This window comes from Fistularia commersonii, chromosome 7, assembly GCF_037954325.1.
Source record: "Fistularia commersonii isolate RoL2024-O1a breed Wild chromosome 7, RoL_Fcom_v1.0, whole genome shotgun sequence".
Taxonomy (NCBI): domain Eukaryota; kingdom Metazoa; phylum Chordata; class Actinopteri; order Syngnathiformes; family Fistulariidae; genus Fistularia; species Fistularia commersonii.
This window is the reverse complement of record NC_141290.1, coordinates 2,502,217-2,517,418: the sequence shown is the minus strand read 5'-3', so window position 1 is coordinate 2,517,418 and position 15,202 is coordinate 2,502,217. Positions and strand designations below refer to the sequence as shown.

General features: G+C 44.1%; 1 protein-coding gene and 1 long non-coding RNA gene across 11 annotated transcripts in view; one reads left to right on the top strand and one right to left on the bottom strand.

The window, feature by feature from the left end:
• LOC147232334 (unconventional myosin-IXAa-like) overlaps positions 1 to 15,202 on the bottom strand; it is a 164,909-nt gene that overhangs the window by 111,043 nt on the left and 38,664 nt on the right. The gene's annotated exons all lie outside the window — the stretch shown is intronic.
• On the top strand, positions 284 to 4,391 carry LOC147232335 (uncharacterized). Its single transcript, XR_015106343.1, has 2 exons — positions 284 to 476; positions 1,908 to 4,391. It is a non-coding gene; the product is annotated as an uncharacterized LOC147232335 (long non-coding RNA).

Genomic DNA, 15,202 nt, shown 5'->3' with positions numbered 1-15,202 from the left:
TTCCAGGCATGTAATTTCACCTCAAACCGCAAAATTGTTGTTTTGACATTTCTGTTTAGGGGGTGGGTTCAACACGCAGAATGGCACTTTTCAAAATAAGACTCAAAACCCGATTCCGAGAGACGGGATTACGCGGCAGAACGAATCAATCGCCCGCTTTTAACAACCCCTTTCCGTGTCGTAATCCTGAGACGCGTGACGACGAACGAAGGGGTTGAATCTTCTCGGGGGGGAACGGCGTTCGCTAACGTAGCGGGAGGAAAACCCGGGGAAGCGAAGTGCTTCGGTACACAATGTGCGGCCGTCCACGAGGGTAAGAAAGGGAAGCGGGGAACGTTCCGGAGAAAAGACAGCGCGAGGAGAAGACGGGGATAATCCAGAGAGCAGATGTTTGGGAAAGCCGGCTGTCCGGAGGAGAGGGGATTACAGGGACGGACGTGCTAACAGGAACGCCCGAGGGGGCCGGAAGGGAAGTGGTAGGTGACGGTTTCTCTGAACCCCCTCGAACCCCCTCGAAAATCCAGGGTACGCTAGTCAACGTAGCGCAGGTGCCTACAGAAAGGGACTTTCTGGACTTACGGACGGCTCTATTTTCACACATGTACGTTATAAAGTGCGTGATAAAACATTGGGTACAAAGCGTACCCTCACTTTTTGCAGCGAATTTCCGCAAATCGTACATTGTGATCTGTAGAGAGAGCAGACAACAGGTAGAGGAACATCTAGAGAGGTGGAGGTATGCTCTGGAAAGGAGAGGAATGAAAGTGAATGAATGAATGGTTGTTTGTCTCTATGATAATTGAAGAAGTGAATTGTTATATGTCTGTATGACACGTGAATGAGTGAGTGAATGGTTGTTTCTTTCTGAAAGATGAGTGAATGTCCTTATATGACATGAATGAGTGAGCTAATCACGTATGTCCATATAATGTATGAATGAATGAATGAATGTTGTTTGTTTTTTTAAAATGAGTGAATAGTTGTATGTCTCCGACCAGGGAAGTATGTTAAACTGGTGCAGGACATGTATGCTCGCTGTGAGACACTGGTACGCTGTGCTGTAGGGGTAACAGAGAAGTTCAAGGTGGAGGTGGGACTCCATCAGGGATCAGCTCTGAGCCCCTCCTTGCTCGCGATGGTGATGGACAGGCTGACAGATGAGGTTAGATAGGAATCCCCATGGACCATGATGTTTGCAGATGACATTTTGATCTGTAGTGAGAACAGACAACAGGTAGAGGAACATCTAGAGAGGTGGAGGTATGCTCTGGAAAGGAGAGGAATGAAAGTGAGTCGCAGCAAGACAGAATAGATGTGTGTGAACGAGAGGAACTCGGGTGGAACGGTGAGGCTACAGGGAGTGGAGATCAAGAAGCTGGAGGATTTCAGGTACTTGGGGTCAACAGTCCAGAGCAACGGAGAGTGCGGAAAAGAGGTGAAGAGACGGGTCCAAGCAGGTTGGAATGGGTGGAGAAAAGTGTCAGGGGTACGAAGAGATAGAAGACTATCGGCCAGAATAAAAGGAAAGGTGGTGAGACCAGCGATGATGTTTGGACTAGAAACTGTTACAATGACCAAAAGACGGGTGAGATTAGGTGAGATTATGGCTATTTCACCATAAAAAAAAAAAAATTTCAAATATACTGCACAAAAAAATGCGAAAGAACGATAAATCACAACGGCCAAATTACAAAAAAAAAAAAACCCTGCGAAGTAGCGAGTTTGTTTAGTTGAACTTCATTCGTCTCATTTACCTCACTTTGTTCCCTCAGAAATGGTTCATTTGGTGCTCTTCATCTGCTTGCTTCCTCCACTTCCATTGATCTATTCATTTTGAATTATTTTGCTATTCCCATGATCTTCTCCGTGACAGCCTTGAACTTGAATTCCGCTTTGTCTCTTAACAGGTGCCATTTTTGGGGGTCAAAAATGGAGCGGCCGTTGTCCCTTTCTAAAGTCACAGTAAAACATTTTGACAAATGTTTGAGCGCAGTGTACCATGTAAAATTGGTTGGAGGTTAGTAAGCGCAAGAATTGGCATATAAGGCGCACTGGATTATAAGGCTCGCGGCCCAGGATTTTTGAGAAAATTGAAAGATTTTAAGTGCGCTTTTTTTTTTTTTTTTTGTGCAAAAAATACAGTCCACAAGCAGCTGTAAAGAAGCAAAGCGGTTCTGTGAGAACCTCGGCCCCCACAGGACGAGCTGTCCGAGACTCCCGCTTTCGATTTGTTTGTTCTGATAACATATCCAAAGTCCGGAACATCTGCGGGACTACATATTTCCTATCAGCGTTCAAATAGCCCCGGGGCTCAACCAGATGTGAGCGGCGGAGGACGAGTGTTTTCGATCTGCCGATCTGCGGACCCCGAGCGATACTCCGCATCGGTGGCTCGTCATCAAAATGAACAGAGGCTCCGCCCCCCGACACCATATCCATATTGTTTTAAAGGCCCAAGGCTCGGAGCGCAAGGGACGCTAAAGCTCCAGGAGACGAACGAGGGCCGGCGTGACCCCTTTCCGAAGGGGGGGCCGGGTGTTCGGTACACCGCCTGACCTCCGTGGAAAGCAGATTTAGGGCATCTTGTTGTGATTTAAGTGCCGCGGACGGGCTCAGCCGTGGATCTCCCGCGACCGCTAACGCCATCTGACAACCACTTCTTCTCCGGAGAGCGGAGGAAATGATGCGGGGTCGGCCTCGCGCCGGGAAGCATACGCAAAGCACTTGTGACTAAAGCTGCCGTGACGCTTCTCCGAACTACCAGCAGGCCCGCTGTTACTCGGCGGCGGGGTTAGCGGGACGCTGACAAACACGGATTCATCGGCGGCGCACGGAAGAGCGCTACGTAAACATAATTTAGCGCCGGATTTAGCCAAGTATGCGATGTGTTTGCTTATTCATGAAGCCTCCTCACTTCCCTTTGGCCCCCACTGGGATTAGGAGGACATTTTAATGCGACGTCCTCTGCAAGTCTACCTCCTGGACACGCTCAACAAGACCGCTTTCAAAGATGGGCGGCAAGGGATGGCCGTTTCACCTGAGAGTTTTAAGGTACTCCTGGTGCCACGACTGTTAGCGGGACGAGTGAAAGGGGGAAAAAGAAAGACTGAAACCGGGAGGTGAATCAAGAGCACGAGGGAACTCTGGAGCCTCCTCTTGTTTTGAAATCAAAAGTGACTCCCGAATACAGCTCGATGTTTGCAAAAGTTGTATGCTTACAACTTACACTTGTATGCTTACAAATCTTGGACACGTGTCAAACTCGAGGCCCGCGAGCCATATGTGGCCCGCCACATCAGTTTATGTGGCCCGCAAGAACGGCGTAAAGGTCCGATTGTCTTAAAACAAATAAGTCTTCGGCCATAAACTACATTTCCCACAATTCGTGCCGATCACGTTACCCAGGAAGTGACGGCATCCCGCCATTACATCCCTGTGTATCCACAAGAATGCTATTTTAAAACAAGTAAAATTGAGATACACAAACGATCCCTAAATGTCCGGGAAGGGAAAAGTTGATGCAGATGGGAGGCTGTTTCAAGAAAGATGGGAATGTGAATACATGTTTGCGCTTCAAGGAGAAAAAACAAAGCATGTCTTTCGTGTCATGAGTCGGTTGTCAAAGAGTCCAAGTTGCGTCGGTCATGTGACACCAAACATGGAGCCAGGTATGCAAAAGCCTTCAAGAAAAACAATAAATTGTCCAAGAATTAAACGCCAAACTACGAAACTGCAGCAGTGACAGCTTGCTTTACTGTGGTTGAAGAAATCGCCCGAGTCTTTTGGTACCTTTTCGAAGCAGCGCTCGCTGAAGGTTTCCCCACCAGATATAGACTTTTACAAAAGTTAAAAAACGCCATCGCGGACAGAAGAACTAAGCGGGAACTAGCGGGAAACCAGGCGACACAGCTGGCCGAAGAGACGCGCGGCTACGTAGCTTTTTCATTAGCTCTTGATGAAAGCTAAGACAACAGATACGGCGCAGATGTCCTTTTTTTATTTTTTATTTTTTTTTTTTCTCTAAGGCGTGAAGTCGAGGGAGTTGTTGAATGTACCTGCCATGCACGGTAACACAACAGGACGGGGCATTTTTAATGTAGTGGAGAAGTTGGTAAATAAAAATGCATTGCCCTGGGAACATTAACTACAGACGGTAGTTAATGTTAATGTCATTACTAGTGTTGGATGATATTTTTTTTTATTCACTTGGACAGTTTGATCATTGATTGATGGAGTAACGTGGGTTTCTTAACTTGACAGTAAAAAAAGGACTTACGTTGTAACAGAGCAACGAGCAATTAGCATTTTTTTTTTTTTTTTTACATCTATCCAAATGCATATGTTACATTTTGGATTTGAATGGTAATAAATCTACACTTTGGAAAAAAAAATACATAAAAATCATGAACTACTTTTTTAAAAATAAAAACGCAATTCCCATATTGTCTGCTAGTCAGTGTTAGCAACAAGGCACAACACTATGTGACTCACAACTTACAGCAGGTGGCACCAATGCGGCTTCCGGGTCGGGAAATCGCATTTTTACTTCTTGTTAGAAATATACCTGCTTTTCCGTTGGACCCGACACCCTCATCGGCAAGATGTCAAAAAAAAAAAAGAAATAAAGTGGACATGGAGTTTCGGATTTTCCAAGAAAAATGGACCACTTCTTCTTTGTTGGTTGAGGTTAATAAGAAACCTGCATGCTTGGGGTGGACGCAGCAAGTTTTTGTTGAAATGGCACTTACTTTTCTTCATGAATCTCAGTTTTGTTCATCATGTATTTTTTTAAAGGAACAGTTTAGTCACCTGTTCTTCTTTACACTAAAACAAAAGAAAACTTTGGACTTTGACACCCTTGCATGAAGGAGTACCCTATTTTTCACTTAAAATCCTTATATGTTCTTTATGTACAAATTCAAGTTGTGATAACTGACATCACCAAAGTTAGCCTTCCAGAAAAACAACAAATTGTCCAAGAATTAAAAGCCAAAATGAGTTGAATGAGTTATTTACCATTAAGGAATATTACATTAATTTTACATTAGGCTACATTTACACTGTCCCATGTGGCCTTTTGAGGGCAACCATTATGCTGATGTGGTGAAAATAAGTTTGACACCCGGAGCCAAATTTGTGGTACGTTTGCAAACGCTGGGTCAATAGAGACGATTCGGATTCTTGAAGATTCTACGGAAAGGGATGAACGGCGAATCGGTTTCCTCGGTCGCAAAGAGTTCGGCGGACACAGTGAAGCTACAGAGCATACCGACCGGGGAATAATATTTCTAGCGACGGGAATTAACCCAGTGAGCTTCACTTAGAGCAACTCTTTGCCGGCAGGACAAACGCCCCAAAAACAGTGGGGGGTTGGTAGATATCCTGTTAAATATAAATTGAGTCTTTCGGTTTAATCCTGTTCCTCCAGGGGAAGGGGGTCTGAATCGGTTTAGAGATGACGCTTCCATCATCCAAAAAAAAAAAAAAAAAAAAAAAAAGGTGATGAAAGGAATTTTGTTTTTAGGGCCGCCAATTTGTGCTCCCAACTAGACGTCCCCGCGGCTTTCTAGGAAACAATAGCTCAATCGGCGCCAAGCAGTTTCCCCCCCCGTTCGTCACGCGCGCCTAGTTTATCTCTGGGGTTCAGCGCGCTGAAGGTGCTGATAGCTCGTAACCGGTATGACCTGGGATTCGAGGCTCCGATCCCGGGGTCTCTGGTCCTGGATTATATCTGGTCACGCGCTTAACAACACGCAGACCTTTGAATGGCCCTTAAAGTGGAAGGGTGGGGGATGAAGGAACTCCCTGAAGCCATCCATCAGCCACAGGAGGCAAGTCGTGTCCCACAAGGGTCTGGTTTAAAGCTCGAGGGACTTCCGGAGGGGAACCATCTGGTGAAGAGGGGTCTGCTCGGCTCCTCGGAAAGAACAAAAGCGGGATCTGATCGGCCTCGAGAGCGGCGCCTCGGCCTCGAGGCGGGGGGTCGGCGTTAGTACCGCAGAAGCCCACTTCACCCCTGGGCTTCTGGAAGAAGGGGAGTCAAGGATGTCAAGTGTTGATTAGCGTTCATTCCCGCGATGTGCTTTTTGAACCCGTCGCGTTTCCTTACAAAGATTTGCTCCGAGCAAAGTCAGCATACCGAGTTCAGGTACTCGCCGTTCTTGTAACCTGAGTGACTCTTCGGCCAATCCGAAACGAGCACATTCTGCGGTACAAGCTAAAAAAATGAATAAGGCCGACGGAGGCATTGGTAGCAGTCGTCCTTAAGCTGGGCATCTTTTTTTTTTTTTTTTTGCTGCGTTCGGTACAAACGAACTTGAAAGTCCCCACCCAGAGAGCACGCTTCCATATACCGAAATTTTCAGACTATAAGCCGCTACTTTTTTCACACTTCTACTTTGAACACTGCGGCTTAAACGACGACGCGGCTAATTTGTGAATTTTTCGGGCTAACGAGCTTCACGCCGCTAAAACATTTAGCCTCGTCACTTCGGACCGATGAAATGACCGTGAATTTATTATCGCGTCACAGGCACTGTTCGGAAAAAAGCATTTCCAGCACCTATTTGTGGATTTGTTACCGGCATGTTTTTAATTAAGTTTAAAAAAAGTTTCTATATGAATATCTCATGTTACAATGCGGACACCTGCGGCTCATAGACAAGTGTAGCTACACATGTACACATATATTTGTTATTTTCAGCCGGTGCGGCTTATATTCAGCTGCACTCAATAGTCCGGAAATTACGGTATGTCTGGACATGGAACAGTGCGTCATCTGTTTTGTTTTGTTTTGTTTTGTTTTTTTTAACCACCTACTTTTGCTCTCCACTACATTGCATCCAACAACCGACTGGGAAAAGATTCCTCCATAATCAACACCCTGAAGGTTCTTTCGCGCCTAACTTGTTTATTGATTCAAGCCGTGGAACACTTGCCAGGTCCAAAGTGATTTTGGACGATGTTTGGAAATGTATTCCGATATGGAGAGCGGAGAAAGGTTCAAACTCAAACTGAGGCCCGGAAGAGTCTGACATCAGGAAGAAGAAGAAGGAGATCCAAAATCAACCGAACTCACAGCCGAGCAAACAAACTCATCACGTCAACGTCAACATGGCGCAACTTCCGCGCTGGATGGAGGTTACTGGGAAATAAAAACGCCGCCTCCCTCTCTCTTCTTGGAGATTTTCATGAGAATACAGATTAAGAAACGTCACTACGCGTTTTAAAGAAACCTTTTAACCCAGTCGTACCCAACTTTTTTGTGCCGGGGACCAGTTTTACGCATGAAAATGTTTCCGGACCGGCTTGGAGTTCAAGTAATAAACAGTATTTAATCTGAATACGACGATTACACTTTATATTAGGCAATTACAATAATATTGCACTATAACAACAATTGTTTGCAGATGACCAGTGACGTGCAGTCAGTAGAGGCAGGTGACGCCGGGCCTCACCTGGCATCATGGAGAGAAAAATAAAATAAAATGAAAAAATAATTTAAATGGTTCTATTCATTTAGTGATTTGTACTATAAAATTATTTTCACCATTTTTAGTGTTTTTTTTTTTTCCCAAAATCGCTAAAAAAAAAAAAAAAAAAAAATCACATTTAGCATTTAATTATGAAGAAGAGCTGTGCGGTGACGCGGCAGCTAGCAGAGCCCGCTATGGATTGTGCAATAACTGTGCTAGCATGCTATGCACTGAGACCGTATTGCTGTCTTTGTGGATGTCACTATTAAAATCTTCAAACACTTCAAGCACTAATATATGAACTAAATTTCTAAACTTTATAGCCGATGCGTATAATTTTTTTCGTCAACAACTGTAACGTGTTTCCGTGCCGAGCGATCGTAAAGACACACTAGGTGAGGCACGCAGTGACGGTGCCTCATGCTCGGGGGCACCGCTGATCCCAGGGATCCTTTTTACTACTCGGCTAAAGAATAATAGAATTAGCAATAGCAAGCTACTGTAAACAGTTAGCAAGTGAAGTGCAGCCATCCACTTATTTTTTCCTCTTGGATTACATAGCTAAACTGAAAGAATTTTCTAAACTAGACTTTCAGTGGAAGCAGGAGATAACAAGTAAGGGAAGACCGACGCCGGCGCTAACGGATTTGCTTCAGACTAGCAGACGGAAGTCTTTCCAAACGGAGTAGTACACTTGAAAAGGCTGCTGCGTGGATGTCCAGTAAGAAAGCGCCTTTTCTGATTTTCCTGCATTCTTTTCTCAACTTCTGACAATCAAACATGAGCGGTCGGCCGCTCGCATTCAAAGTCAAAACACGCTAAAAAACATTCGGCATGTCCAGGATAGATTTGGCTTTGAATAAACAGCAGAGACTCAACATCAGCATCCCCAATGCTAAGCTAAAGGAAAGCCGCTCATCGCCGCATGGACTTCATTTATAAGTAAAGGTAAGAGATAATAACGTTATTTTTTAACATGCTTTTTTTCTATGCGACAGTTTGTATATGTAAAGAATGCTGATATAATATTTTAAGATAAGATAAGAACAACTTTATTAATCCCGAAGGAAATTGTTGTGCCAGAGTTACAGAAAATATAACAGTAATAAATAATAAAAAGAAAAGGCAGAATTCGAAATAAAATAAAGTATAAACTATAAAGTGTCTCAGTGAAACTATAAAGTGTCTTAGTAAACAAGTGATAAAACTATAAAGTGTCTTAGTAACAAGTGAGGTAAGGAGTGCACAATAGTAGGATAAAGGAAAAATTGTTGTGTAGCTGTTATGAAATGAAATATTGCACAGTTCTGAATACTGCACAGAACAAAACACGTTAACCGCTGCCAATAAAATGGTGAGTAAGCTACTCCGTAGGGTTCATATGTTTGTAAATCTAACCGATGACGTCGGTGCCTCACCAGCCAGAGAACAGGTGGAGGGAAGTCATGAGAGGTGGAGGTTTTGCTCTGGAAAGGAGGGGGATGAAGGTTAGTCGTAGCAAAACAGAATATATGTGTGTGAATGAGAAGAACTCAGGGTGAAACGGTGAGGCTACAGGGAGTGGAGATCAAGAAGTTGGAGGATTTCAGGTACTTGGGGTCCAGAGCAACGGAGAGTGTGGAGAAGAGGTGAAGAGACGGGTTCAAGAGGGTTGGAATGGGTGGAGAAAAGTTTCAGATAGAAGACTATTAGCAAGAAGGAAAGGAAAGGTGGACAAGACAGTGGTGAGAACTAGAGGTTGCAGAGATGAAGATGTTGAGGTTCTCTTTGGGAGTGACCAGGATGGAGAGGATCAGGAATGAGTCCATCAGAGGGACGGCACATGGTAGATGTTTTGGAGAGAAGGTCAGAGAAATAGAAGAAGAAGTAGTTAGCATTCACCCATTCACACATCCACTGACGGCGCTAACCAGACCAAGGGGGAAGCTAAGGGTTCGGTGTCTTGCCCGAGGATGCTTCAGGATGTAGCGAGGAGCAGCCGGGGAAAGAATGGCCAACGACTGTTTTTAAACATCGGGAGCGTGAAATGTCATATGTCACTTTAGCCGGTATCGATATGGAAATAGCACGGCGACGCTCTGCGATCACCTGACACCACAACAATGACCCCGAGACGGCGAGTCCTTCCCGTCAAAGCCGCCAGCTGTCCTGCAGTCGGCACCGACCCGCCTCGCGGTCGTCTCCGCTCGACCCTGGATCACATTACGCGCCACTGCGGCAACCCGCCATCTGCGGGCTATTATTAAAAGGCTGTTTTTGTTTTTAGAAGAAACCATTCCCGAAAGCGATCGGAGAAAGTCGTCAGACGGGACGGCCGGCGTGGTGCTTTTCCACGCGGCTGCACGGCTGGATATCTGGGGAGCATCTGGAAGGAGGAACTCCTGCGGCAAACAAGAGCTGACGGTCATTGATGGAGGCGATAGGCCTGGAGGTGCTGGGTCACACAGGGGCTGCAGTAGCTTACCATGACCTTGCACACACACAAATCCATCTGTAGACACACTCTGGTGTGTCAAAAGGCAAACAGGTACTGCCTCTTCGCCTCCATGCATGCCGGTATGCTTTGTCCCGCGGGACTTTAAATTGTCCAGAATCGCTCCAAAGACCCATGAAACACTTGTTGGTGACATTGGCCACTTGCTCCAGCCCTCTGGGAGCTGAGGAGTTCCAGCTACCCTACCACTGGTAGGTGCCTGGGACACCTTCCCAGGGAGGCGTCCAAAAGGCATCCTGATCAGATCCCCGAGCCACCTCATCTGGATGCTCAAAGAGCAACGGTTGTACTCTGAGCCCCTCCAAGGTAGCTGAGCTTCTGGTGACCAGGTGAGGGCGGGAACATACTGTAGATCTACCAGTAGATCATGATCAGAATTCATAAGAGTGGAATAAAAGGAGACATACCAGAAGACACCTTGGGCTTCATCTTCTGAGGATGACATATTCCGTTTTCCCTTGTCGCTCTGTGAACTTTGAATCATAAAACCAAAATAGAAGCCCTTAATTCGCAGCTGTGGTTCTGAATCCACGGATTGAGTCCAGACTCCAGACAGGTGGACAAACTAAGCCTCTTTGGACAGAAGGAGGGCGGGGGATTCATCGAAGACCCTGAATTAACCGGAAGTGCGAACACATTTTTGGACGGTATGTCTCTAACGGGGGTGTCGTTCGTTGGGGACAAAGGAGCAACTTTTGTGGGATTGCCCGGACTGGAACGTGACAAGCTAATGCTAAACTAAGGAGTAAAACCTGTTGGACGTTACCAGGGTTGGTTCCGGTGGTGGATCTTTCCTGGTTGTTTGGAGGCTCCAGAAGGTCCTGGTCCATGTGTGCAAAGCCTACTTGGTGTTGATCCCAGCATGGTATTTGTGAAAGGTTGTGTCTGAAGCCTCCTCCTCTACTCAGGGATGGTTTTTCTGTCCCGACAAAGATTCTTTCGAACCATCTGTCTTCTCCGGCCAGAATACGGAGTGAGCTAATGCTAATAGTTGCATGTCTCAATGTGTCCCTGTGATGGATCCAGGGCGAAGCCGGCCTTTTCGCCCAATCACAGCAGGGATAGCTTCCGGCCGCCTCGCGACCTCGAGCACAGGATAAACATTATAGATAATAAATGAATGAATGATGTTAAACTGTTTTTTTAAAACCCTGTTGAGCCGCATTTTGTAATAACAGTGCATTTTGTAATAAACGTCCAAAATGTAATAACTTTTTCATTTTTTGATAAACTGCCCCAACGCATTTTGTAATGAATTTTGCCGCATTATGTAAAAAGTTATTACATTTTGAGAAGATTATTACAAAATGCACTTGCAACTTTTTTATTCTCTAGGAAATGTAATAACATGGAATTGCTAGAATATTCTCTGTTAATGCAACCTTTGAAAAGCGTACTGATAGTAATTGCTAAGTACTGCTACTAGGCTAATACACTGATACTAATAATAGGCCTAGCTTTTACAAATACTTTAAAGTAAAATAAAATACAATTAACAAACAAATAAACTATGCTTTAGAATTGTTATTACATAATGCACTCTGCTATTACATTTCCTAGAGAATAAAAAAGTTGCAAGTGCATTTTGTAATAATCTTCTCAAAATGTAATAACTTATCACATAATGTGGCAAAATGTATTACAAAATGCGTCGGGGCAGTTTATTACAAAATGCGACTTTATTACAAAACGAAATGGAAAAAGTTATTACATTTTGGACGTTTATTACAAAATGCGGCTCAACAAACCCGTAAAGGACGAACCGTCTGAAAACACCGGCTTTTGTTTCTTTCTATTCTGCCGCCCCCCTTCCACCCCCCCAAGATACGGCCTGGTATTTATTTCGCCGAACGCTCCGTGCCAGCGGCTGGCGGGAGGAGTCGGTTCAAACGGGTTTAATCCTTCAGCGAGACAGAAAAAAAAAATAAATTCCCAGATGCCGGTCTTCGCAACAAACCTTGGACCGTCCGACGACCTTGAAGCTGAACGGTCTAAAACGGCGTCAAACTCCAGTTTGGACGAAATTCAGGATTACGATTCCGCGTGGAGATCCTGATGTGACTTGTGAATGAGGACTCTAAATGCGTGGATCCCTCCTGGCGGGTCGAACCCAGACAACGGTAAAAAATATAGTTTCGACGGTTCCAGGATCCAGAAGGATGACTTATCTCCCGGGTGTTTTACGCGAACGCTCTCAAATCAGAGGCCAGTGAGACATAGTTCAGTCTGAGAACTGCTTTTCGACGGCCGCTACTTATTCATCGGCCGTTCTGTTTCGGCCGGCACGAGTTCCACCGCTGTTAAAACCATCAGTGTTTGCGTGTTGTGCGTTTTCAATCGTATTTATAGCATCCGTAAAGTGGTTGCTATGGTTACATGAAAGCGATGGCGGTTGTGACGTCACTTTTCCTTTTTTTTTTTTTTTTTTCAGGAAGGACTTCTTGGGTTCACTCCCTCGTGTGCAGCAGAAGCTCGATCTATGTAACCCCATTGAACCGTTCGCCAGCAACAGAAAACGTATTGTACCCTTTTGAAACGGTTTTCTGGGTTATTTGTGGCAAAATTATATAAAAGAAATAAAGATAACCTTCATTATTGTTGTGATTTCTGCTCTTCTTGCCAGCACTTGTACCCAGTGTTTCCTTCTGCATCAGCAAACGTAAAGCCTCTCACATATGAGACCCTCGCTAAAGCTAATGCTAACGCTATCTCCAGCAAGCCGTCATTAATCCAAGCTAACAATCACTTTAACAATTAGCATCGTCACCCCTTTAGCCACATCAGCCGTCTTTAGCGCATCTTTGTTTTCCGGTATTGTACAGATGGTTAGCTTAGCCTTGTTGTAGTAACACCGCTCTCATCTTTAGCTATTATTTCCTTCTTCAAATCGATTGCAATTCTTAACTTCTTCTTAACACCGCTAGCACTAGCACTTTAAAGCTTTTTGAGAGCCATAATGAGGGCTAGCTTGCTGAATAAAAAGACAAAAAAAGTGTTAAAACAGTAGAACACAACGATGAACCATGTAAACAACGCAGTGTAGCTCGCACAACCGCCGCTACGCTACAACACAACATGGCGGAAAGCTCGTGAGTTTGTTTTTTTGTTTGCGTGTTTGCAGCTCAAAATTTGATTTGATCAAAAATTGGAATTTCTGGACAATAAGCCGCTACTTTTTTCCACGCGCTTTAAACGCTGCAGCTTAAACAACGATGCGGCTAATTTATGGATTTTATGGGGCAAACGAGCTTCACGCCGCCAGAACATTTAGCCTCGTGAATGCCTCTGAAGGTCGAGGGGTCAGAGGTCAGAGGTCGTAGGATTAAGACACCGAAGAGGACGACTTTAGGACCAAGTAGCACGGATATAAAATGGATGGATGGATGGATTTTTCATTGTATTATTAATTTTGCATCTTTTTCCATCAGCTGTGTTTGGGGAAAAAAGCATTTCCAGCACATATTGTGGATGTTTAAAAAAAAAAATTAAATATCTCATGATATAACATGGACCTCTGCGGCTTACAGACAAGTGCAGCCTATACATATATATATATATATATACTGCTCAAAAAAATAAAGGGAACACTTGAACAACACAATGTAACTCCAAGTCAATCCCACTTCTGTGAAATCATAGTGTCCACTCAGGAAGCAACACAGATTCATTTTGACTTGTTTTAAGGACATTACATCAAAGTTGGATCAGCCTGGAGTTTGTTTTTACACTTTAATTTTGAGTGTCATTCCTAATCCAGACCTCCATGGGTTGATACAATTGATTTCCATTGATTATTTTTGTGTGATTTTGTTGTCAGCACATTCAACTGTGTAAAGAGCAAAGTATTTCATAAGAATATTTCATTCATTTAGATCTAGGATGTGTTTTTTAAGTGTTCCCTTTATTTTTTTGAGCAGTGTATATATATATATATATATATATATATACACACATACATTTATTTAGTCATTTTTTAGCCATTCACGCCTTCATAGCCTCCACCACTGCATATAGCATCCCACCTTGTACATTTATAGTCGTATATAATCTTTATCTTGCACTTCTGGTTTGGTACCTGACTGCATTTTTAAGCTTTGTACTTTAATGTCTAAGACGATAAAGTTGATTCCATTCATTCATTCGTTCATTATCTATCGTCCCCCGCGAATACCGACTCATATCCGAGCGCGGCTTATCTTAAAAAAGATCAAGAGAAAGAATTGGAAAAATGCCGGAGGGGAAATAAACAAAAGAATCCTGACGTAGAAGTCTTGGTGGGGGGGGGGGGGATTCTAACAAACTGCCAAACCGGTTTCCGACTGACACCGACACATCCGAAACGCCCGGCGTTTACTTCCTGGCGGCGTGTTCTCGTTTGCTGTTTAGCCCCGGGCGGGAAAACTGCAGCCATGCGCTGAAGATAGCGGATTAAAACAACAATACTAATAATAACGCCACTTATATCTATATCCAGTGCTACCGGGTTTGGTTTGAAGTTATTTTTTAAATAGAACGGCGGTCGTAAGCGAGAAGTGGCCGGCGTGTCCAAAGTCCGGCTCGCGGGCCAAATGCGGCCCGTGTTAGCATTTACACCGGCCCAAAAACACAGCGTACAAAAAAAGCTATTTTATATTTCCAGTAGAGACCTGTGGCCACACTTGTCGGGGAAAACTTTGTCTCAAGGGTCAAAGGGCATTGTGGGATGATTTCCAAAATGGCTATCGGAACTAAAAAAATAAAAAATAAAATAAAAAATGAAAGTTGACAGTGAGGGACGCCGCTTTCGGATGGAAGTAGAAATTGGAGTTTTTTTTCACCAAAATATGAAACAACTGTGTTTACCTTATATTAACATCGAGAGGCACCGCCAGACGAAACCCGCTAGCAACGACAAGCTAACTGGGAACGAGAAATTGAAGCAATTGGAAGCTGTTTTAATGACACAACATCCTTTTTTTTTTTTTTTTTTAATTATTTATTTATTTATTTTACAAAAATCAAATGAAAATGCCACAAATTGAGGGTGAATTTTCTAAAGACTGCTAGATAAAAATGGTATCCTGGGAAGAAACAAGAGTTTGCTAATGTTTGTCTGGGTGGTAGCACTGTGGTACAGGGTACTGTAGACATCATCTGACATTGAGAGACAATTGTAGGCTAAAAAAAAGCAGTGTTTGACTTTTTTTTTCGTTAGCCTGCGACAAAAGCACGCAGAAAGTCGGGCTTGGTGGCC